The following is a 9,781-nucleotide window of genomic DNA, read 5'->3' as shown; positions in this document are numbered from 1 at the left end:
AATTAGCAGATGGAAAACGCTAACAATGAACCAATTAATGAAGTAAATCAATCTGAGCAAGAACAGGAAGATCAATATATAACTCGACAAGATATCGAGCATTTTATCGCCCAAGGGATAGCTCATGCTATTCCAGAAATTGTAGCTGCTGTTCGAAAACCTGCCAAACCACAATTAATTCCTAGTAAACGTATTCCAGAAGATAACGGCAGTAACAGCATAAATGGAGGCGGCAATCATGACGATCATGATCCGCAGCAGGCCCCACTCCCTAAAAGAATGAAAGCTGCAACGCCTGGTTGCACTTACAAAGAATTTCTTGCTTGCAAACCCGCTGAATTTGCAGGTAACGAAGGGCAACTGCAACACTGCGTTGGTTAGAGAAAACCGAGGCAGTAATTGCAATAAGCAAATGTGCCGATGGAGACCAGGTGATGTATGCATCAAATCTGTTCAAAGAAGGAGCACTCGAATGGTGGAACACGGTCCTCCAGGCAAAAGGAAGAAGGATAGCTTATGCAATGAGTTGGGAAGAATTTAAGAGTTTGGTAGAAAGAAAATTCTGTCCCGAATACGAGAAGGAACAGATGGCAAACAAGTTCCTAAGTCATCGTATGCTAGGAGTAGATTGTCGGGGATATACTTCGACATTCTTTGAATACGCAAGGGTAGTGCCATCACTGGCTTCGCCAGAACCGGTACTTATCTCTCGTTACATCTGGGGGTTAATTAGTGAAATCCGAAACATCGTTAAAGCTGCGAGACCTCGTACTATTGACGATGCTGTAGAATTAGCTAATACCCTAACCGATGAATTGGTACGCACAGGAGAGGAAGATCGCAAGAAGGAATTAGCTCACAAGATTACCCAAGGATTTCGTGTGGGTAATGCCAAGAAAAGAGGAACCGGACAATCCTCATCATCTCCTTTCTGCAAAATTTGCAAAAAGAAGCATTATGGACAATGCAACATGGTTTGCAATTTTTGCCAAATGAAAGGACATCGGGAAGAAGACTGCAGGAAGAAAACAAAAGTTTGTTATAATTGCAGAGAAAGGGGACACTTTCAATCTGAATGTCCTAAGTTAGCTAAACCTATAGTTAACCAAGCCAAACCCACGGAAGGAACAACCAAGAAAAATGCTCGTGCATTCCAGCTGACCACTCAAGAGGCCGAACTCATTCCAGATGTGATAGCTGGTACGTTCTTAGTTCACAACGTATTTGCAAAAGTATTATTTGACTCTGGTGCGAACCAAAGTTTTATAAATACTTTATTTTGCCAAGATCTTAAGTTACCATTAACCACTCTTAGGCAAATCTTCACAGTAGAAACCGCAGAAGGAAATTCTGTGAAAATAGATAAAATCTGGCAAGAAGGAAAAATAGAATTATTAGGCCATAAGTTTTCTGCAAATTTGTTACCAATGAATTTAGCAGGATTCGATGTAGTATTAGGAATGGATTGGTTAATAGCCAACCATGCTCGAATCCTATGTGACAAAAATGCAGTAGAAATTCAAACCCCTACAGGAGAAGTAATTTTGATTACTGGAGATAGACCTCGAAAGCCACTGAATTTATCTCAGTAATGAAATTGGCTAGTTATTCGAGAAAACAGGAAATGGTGTATATGATTTCAGTAATCATTAACACTAAGGATAAGGAACTTCAGGACATCCCAGTACTGTCAGAATACCCAGACGTTTTTCCAGAAGAATTACCTGGATTACCACCTAATAGGGAAGTAGAGTTTAGAATTCATTTAATTCCAGGTACTGCACCAATAGCTAAAGCACCATATAGATTAGCACCTACCGAAATGCTAGAATTGAAAAAGCAATTAGATGAATTATTAAGCAAAGGATTCATACAACCTAGTTCATCCCCTTGGGATGCACCAGTATTGTTTGTGAAAAAGAAAGATGGATCGATGAGAATGTGTATCGATTATAGAGAATTGAATAAGGTTACGATTAAGAATCGATACCCACTACCTAGGATTGATGATCTTTTTGATCAATTACAAGGAGCTAGGTATTTCTCTAAAATAGATTTAAGATCTGGATATCATCAGTTGAAGGTACAAGAGGAAGATATACCTAAAACTGCTTTCAGAACTAGGTATGGTCATTATGAGTTTACAGTCATGCCCTTTGGGTTAACGAATGCCCCAGCAACATTCATGGACATGATGAATCGAATCTGTAAACCATATTTGGATAAATTTGTAATCGTTTTCATCGACGACATACTTATTTATTCCAAAAGCCAAAAAGAACATTGTGAGCATTTACATGTTCTCTTAACTTTGTTAAGAAACGAAAGGCTTTATGCCACATTCTTGAAATGTGAATTTTGGTTGCAAGAAGTACAATTCTTAGGTCATGTGGTAAATCACGAAGGTATCCATGTAGATCCTGCTAAGATAGACGCAATTACGAAGTGGAAAGTTCCACAAACAGCTATGGAGATAAGAAGTTTTCTAGGCTTAGCTGGATACTATAGACGATTTATCAAAGATTTTTCTAAGATAGCTGTACCATTAACTAAGTTAACCTGTAAAACTGCTAAGTTTGAATGGGGACCTAGACAAGAAGAAGCCTTTAAGATTTTAAAGCATAGGTTGACGAATGCACCAATCTTAGCTTTACCCGAAGGAACAGAAGATTTTGAGGTATACTGTGATGCTTCAAAATTAGGATACGGATGTGTGTTAATGCAACGCAAGAAGGTAATTGCGTATGCTTCTAGACAATTGAAGAAGCACGAAGAAAATTATACGACTCATGATCTAGAATTAGGAGCCATAATTTTTGCCCTTAAGATATGGAGACATTATCTGTATGGAAGTAAGTTTACTGTTTATACAGATCATAAGAGTCTAAGATATATATTTGGGCAAAAAGAGTTAAACATGAGGCAAAGAAGATGGATGGAGATGCTAAGTGATTACGACTGTGATATCCAATATCACGAAGGAAAGGCAAATGTAGTTGCAGATGCCTTAAGTCGTAAGTACCATGAGAAACAGAAACGAGTCCGTGCTCTGAGGTTAAATCTACAAGTAGATTTAATAGCACAAATCAAAGAAGTTCAGAAAACAGCAATCCAAGATGATGCTGAAGGAATGAAAGGTTACTTAAAAGAACTAGAACAAGGAAATGATGGAATTTGGAAATTCCATAAGAAGAGAATTTGGGTACCTAAGCAAAGAAAGTTAAGAAATAAGATTTTAGAAGAAGCTCATAAATCTAGGTATACTATGCACCCAGGAAACAATAAGATGTACCAAGATTTAAGGAATAATTTCTGGTGGATAGGAATGAAAAAGGATATAGCCAAATACGTATCCAAGTGCTTAACTTGTTCACAAGTTAAGGCTGAACACCAGAAACCTTCAGGACTACTACAACAGTTAGAAATGCCTGTATGGAAATGGGAACTCATAACAATGGATTTTGTTACAAAGTTACCCAAAACCAAAAGAGGTAATGATGCAATTTGGGTAATCGTAGACCGATTAACCAAGTCAGCTCATTTCTTACCAATGAAAGAAACCTTTAGTATGGAAAGGTTAACACAACTGTACGTGGACGAAGTAGTATCCCTACATGGAGTCCCGCTCTCCATTGTATCGGATAGAGATAGTCGTTTTACATCTCATTTCTGGAAAAGTTTTCAGAAAGCAATGGGAACTCGACTAAATCTAAGTACTGCTTATCATCCACAAACAGACGGACAGAGTGAAAGGACAATACAAACTCTAGAAGACATGCTCCGAGCATGTGTAATTGACTTTGGTGGTAATTGGGATAGCCATTTGCCATTAATTGAATTCTCCTATAACAATAGTTATCATTCAAGCATCGAAGCTGCACCATTTGAAGCACTATATGGACGTAAGTACAGAACTCCAGTATGTTGGGCAGAAATCGGAGAAAGTCAATTATCAGGTCCTGAAATAGTACAAGAAACTACTGACAAGATAACTCAGATCAAGGAAAGACTGAAAACAGCTCGAGATCGTCAAAAGAGCTATGCAGACAATCGTCGCAAGCCTTTAGAATTTCAAATCGGAGATAAGGTACTTTTAAAAGTTTCTCCTTGGAAAGGAGTAGTACGATTCGGTAAGAAAGGAAAGCTAAGTCCAAGATACGTTGGACCATTCCCCGTGGTTCAACGAATAGGACCAGTTGCTTATCGTTTACAACTACCAGAAGAATTGGCTGGAGTACATGATGTATTTCATGTATCCAATCTTAAGAAATGTTTAGCAGACGAATCCCTGGTAGTACCTCTTCAAGATGTAGAGGTGAACGAAAAGTTGAAGTTTATAGAGAAACCACTACAGATCAAAGATAGAAAAGTCAAGTTTCTCAAGCACAAACGACTAGTGCTAGTAAAAGTCAAATGGAATTCAAGAAGAGGACCAGAATACACTTGGGAACTGGAATCGGAAATGAAGCGAAAGTACCCTCATCTATTCCAGTAAATCTCGAGGACGAGATTTTTCTTAAGGTGGGGAGGATGTAACAACTGCCACTAAAATCCATAATTAGGATGATAATTAGCTATTAAGGAAACCCTAATTAAGAAACCCAAGTAATTCTGCACTAACCCTAAAATTTCCAGAACAATCGGAATCAGGATCAGGGCCCCTAAAACTCAGGGGGGGATAAACCCTAGCCAACGATTATCCTCATAACTAATTGTAAAATTCGAAAATTGAAAAACTGTCGACACAGCAAGCCTACATGCACGAAGGGCTACTCTATGAAAGTAGGGTGACCACTCGCGTAGCGCGACGCCTATAAGGGTACCCCCTCGCACTACGCGACGGTGTCAAATTTTCAGTATAAATAGCAGGGGTTGGGACTTGAAATTTGGCACTTGAACGACGTTAAAATTCATAATATACGTCGAGTTATTAGCAAAACAGTCCAACACACACACACAATTATCGAAACGCTGCCGCAATCAGGGTAATAACTCGATCGCTATTACGATTCAACGTCCGATCGATTATAACTATCCAACGATAGTCCAGGTGCTGCTCAATTGAGCTTGTACTTTGATTATTCGTCGTGATTTCGACTTGAATATTAGAGTGCTGTTCGAATTCGATGCTCTGTTATTCGTTGTGAATCCGATTGAATTATCGAGTATTGCACTGATTAATTGTTGTGAAGGTTTAATCTCGTGAATTGACGTAACTGCTGTATTAGTTACTAACCTGTTTGTGTGTGCATTGTGTTAAAACTAGGTGTAATCAAGGCTAATCAGTAGGCTTATATTTATTGCTCGTTAATCTGCAATGTGAGTCATTCCCCTTTTACAAACTCTTTTCTCACAGTTTGTGAGTCATTCTTCTTTTTAAATTGTTTTCTCACAGTTTGTGAGTAAGTATTACAATACCTCAAATTATTTTCAAAGGTTATAATTACAGGGATTAAGTCTTTGTAATCACCAAATTACAGCTGGTATGTGGGGTATTGTGCACATTACTGTTATTATCACTCTATGTGAGTGAATATTACTCTATGTGAGTTATTATTACTCTGTGTGAGTACACCGTCACTATTAGGGCAACGGGACCCAATAGTGGTATGACCACAGTCACAGAAATGAATCGAGTGACAAATACCCATTCTTGATAATTGGTTGATAGAAACATTGTAATCGCTCTTAATACTGTGAATTATAACTAACGGGTCGTTTTAGAAAACAGAATGATTCACTCAGTATTTTCCCGCTGACAAAACCTTTTTCAAACATGTTTCAGGTGATCTGTGTGATCCAGGAAAAGTGCAGTAAAGCACTATCAAGCTCAGAGAAGTGGCTCAGTGTAAATAAACCAATAAAACGTGTTTTGAAAAATAAAGATTTCTGTGTGAAATCAACTTATTGTAAATTATGGGATTTATCCCTTAAACTTTGTGTAATATATTAAACGAGCATTTTACGGATAAAAGATCCTGTTATAAAAAGACTTCCGCTGCCGCATAAATTAAATACCACGGGAACTGCCTCGCGGGCCCCGACTCCGTCCAGGGTGGGTCGGGGAGCCGTGACATCTATGGCTACCACCACTGATTCGTATTTTCTTGTTAAACTTCTGAGAATTTTTTCGATAATTCGTTGTTTCTCTATTCGTTCTTCATTCAGACGTAATTGATTAACTATTACTGTTGTTCGATTAATGTAATCTTCTATCGTTTCACTATCTTTCATTCTTAATGCATCGAATTCACATCTTAGGGTTTGCAATCTTACCGTTTTTACCCTATTCTCGCCTCTGTACGCTTTGTGCAAGACTTCCCATGCTTCCTTAGAAGTTTTACACGTAGCCACACGTTCAAACACTGTTTCATTAACGGCTTGAAACATAATATGCGACGCTTTCTTGTCCCTTTTAATCTTCTCTTTCTGAATGTTCTGTTTATTCTCTGATGCATTTGACGGAAGTTCTGTATATCCTTCTTCCACTATCGTCCATAAATCTTGTGATTCCAATAAAACTCTCATTTGTATGTGCCAGTGATAGTAATTCTGTCCCAGCAATTTTGGAATCTGGGTTTGAATTCCTACGTTGGTCGTCATGTATTGATATCTTTGAAAAATTAGGGTTGTGCACTTGATAATGTTTTGCAGAATTGTAATTGTTGATCGGTGGCTCTGATACCACTTTATTGAAATAAATTACACTATCAGACTTGGATTCCGAATGAGAGTAATTGAAGATGTTCTTAATTGAATTTGTAAATGAATTCGTTACGTCATGTTTACATATATACGAGGGGTTTCATGATGATAACCGCCTCAAACTAAGTTAGAAAATAATAATAATATTACATACTTCATTAATAATAATAACTAGGACTGAGAGCCGCCGCAATGCGGCGGGTATTCTTTAGTTATAACTAAGGCGATCTAGGACCCGCACGTTATGTTAAACCTGTCAACGGGGAAAAAAAGACGATGTAAAAACGTTCACCTACACACGCACGTTACGTCGTGTTAACTCGCAAAATTTAGAATGAAACATAAAAACGTTAAACAAAAGACGCACGTTACGATGTGTTAAGTCACAAAATTTAGAACCAAGCATAAAGCGAAAAATTTACGTAAAATGAAAACTATAAAGGACCAAAGTTGAAAGTAAAAAAAGTTATGAGGATAGATTGCAAAAAATAAAAAGTTTTGGGTTAAAAGTAAACAAACAAATAGTTTTGGGTTAAAACTAATTTATGAAATACTTTTGGGTAAAAAGTAAAAAAAATCAATTTTTCTTAAACCCCCAAAGCCAACGTTACGACAACCATACGCATAACCATTTTTTCTTTGAAAAACCTCCAAAGCACACCCCGCGTTGCGGCGGGGCGTAAAACGGTGTCAAATAGTACTAATGTCATACAACCGTCATCGACCACCAACACTGACTCGACCTAGGATATGCGTGTTGCGACGAACCTGTCAAATATGAAAAAATAGAGGTAAAAAAGTTGAACCACACATGCACGTTGCGTCGTATTAACTCGAAAAATTTAGAACTATACGTAAAACGAAAATTTGCGAAAGATGAAAAGTATAAGTGACAAAAGTTGTGAAGTTAAATTGCAAATAATGAAAAGTTTTGGGTTAAAGTTAAAAAAACAAATTATGTAGGGTTAAAATGGAAAAGGTAAAAACCTTTTGGTTTAAAAGTAAAAAATCTAATTTTTTTTTTGAAAAATACCCTAAACACAAGTTACAACTCTTGTGTAATGTTTGGTATGCAGGAATGAGAGGTGGAATGGAATGGATGATTACGAGTGAATGAATAAGAAGATGTTTGGTTGGTCAATGGAATGGAATCACCCATTCCAAAAGACATTCCATTCCCTCAAAATCATTCCTTCCACCCCCCATGTTTTTTTTTCCATTCCATCCCCTCTTGCACCATTCATCAACAACACCACAACCCACCACCTTTGCCACAACCCACCACCACCACCACCACCACCACCCATCGCCAAAGCCATCGCCGCCACCCGCCACCACCTCACCCCGACAGCCACCGTCGCCGCCGCCTACTCGCCACCGTTATCACCCATAGCAGCAACCAACTGCCAATGCCACTCGCCGCCACCCACCACCATCGTCGACGCCACTACCACCGTCACCACCAACCGCCGCCGCTGCCACCCACCGCCCTCTGTTGCCACCCACCACCAATGGCCACCTTGCTGCCACCACCACTCGTCGTCACTGCCGCACCGCCACTCGCCGCCACCACCACCACCCACCGCCGCCGTCGACACCCATCGCCGCCACCTATAACCAACCACCCACAATTACTACCACCAACCACCACCACCACTCACCGCATATTTTATTACTTCGTTTTTTCTTGCCTACCGAACAATACACAATAACAATTTATTCCATTCACACATGGTAACCAAACAAGACATGGAATGGTAATGATCCATTGCATTCCCTCGTCCATTCCATTACCTCGTCCATTCCATTCCTTCGTCCATTCCATTACCCCGTACCAAACAGACCCTTGATGTCTATATTTATTGGTTCTTTATAGTAATAAAATAAATCGATATAATTGTGACAACCGGTAATTTACGCGCTTAATTACGTGATTAACAGATAATTAACGCGATAATAAATAGTGTTTACAACGCGAATTAACTTAATTAAGCCTTCGGAGTGCCTAGGAACGTCTATCCGACCTTACAATGCGCGAACGGTGATTTGCGGAGAAACATGCTAAACGTTAAGCAATAACGAAATGAAACCGTACAAAATACTGACAACGCCGACAAATACGAATTTTCTATGAAAATTTTATGTTCATGAAATTAATTTTGTGAATATATCGTACTTTCATACGCCACAAAACGCAGACGCGAACGAGGAACGTGGAAACGGTAACGCACCGACAATCAACGACGGAACTGACGCACCGGACTCGAATTTCGTCGCGATGTTAATACATTATGATATATTTGGCTTCATTTTCGAATTTTAATATACGCTGTTGAAATCAGATCGGAAAACGGATCAGAAACGGCAAACAGGGCATTTACGCGATTTTAACGAAACCGTAGAACGCACCCAACTCGACTAGTGACGCTATCTTTTCTCGTTAATCTGATTCTAAAAATTTAATTACGATATTTTTTACAAAAATCAGGTGCGTTAACGGGTTTGTAAAAAAAAAAAAAAAAAAAAAAAAAATTTCGGGATCTCTCAACGTGCGACTGGGCTTGTGGGCCTTGGGCCCAAGCCCAAAGCCCACTAACCTAATTCTAGTTATAAATACTGATCTCTTGTCTAAGTTCTCATTGTTACTTCCCCATTTGTGCAGTCACCACAAAACCAAATACACAGACAACACTCACAACCGAACCCACTCCCCTTTCCCTCTCACATCTCCGGTCACCGGAGCAAAATCCGGCCGTTCGGCGCCGGTTTCCGGCCAGATCACACACACAAGCACCTATATCTCTCTCATCTCTTCACACACCCACAAACCCCCCCTTTTTGTTCGATCAGACGAGTCGGAACACCACCACCACTGGACGGTGGTGGTGCGGCGGTGCAACCAGAAGGAAAGAGAGAGAGACCGAGAAAGAAAGAAAGAGAGAGGGAGAGAACCGGCGGTCGGAAGCTCGGACCGCGGGTCAATTCGTTTTTCCGGTGGTTTTGGTCTCGGGCCGGTCTCTTCTTTTAACCGGCGGTCTCTGCTTTTGACCAGCGGGTTAATGGTGTTGATGGCGAT

This window comes from Helianthus annuus, chromosome 1 (genome assembly GCF_002127325.2).
Source record: "Helianthus annuus cultivar XRQ/B chromosome 1, HanXRQr2.0-SUNRISE, whole genome shotgun sequence".
NCBI classification, from domain to species: Eukaryota; Viridiplantae; Streptophyta; class Magnoliopsida; order Asterales; family Asteraceae; genus Helianthus; species Helianthus annuus.
This window is presented reverse-complemented; position numbering follows the sequence as displayed.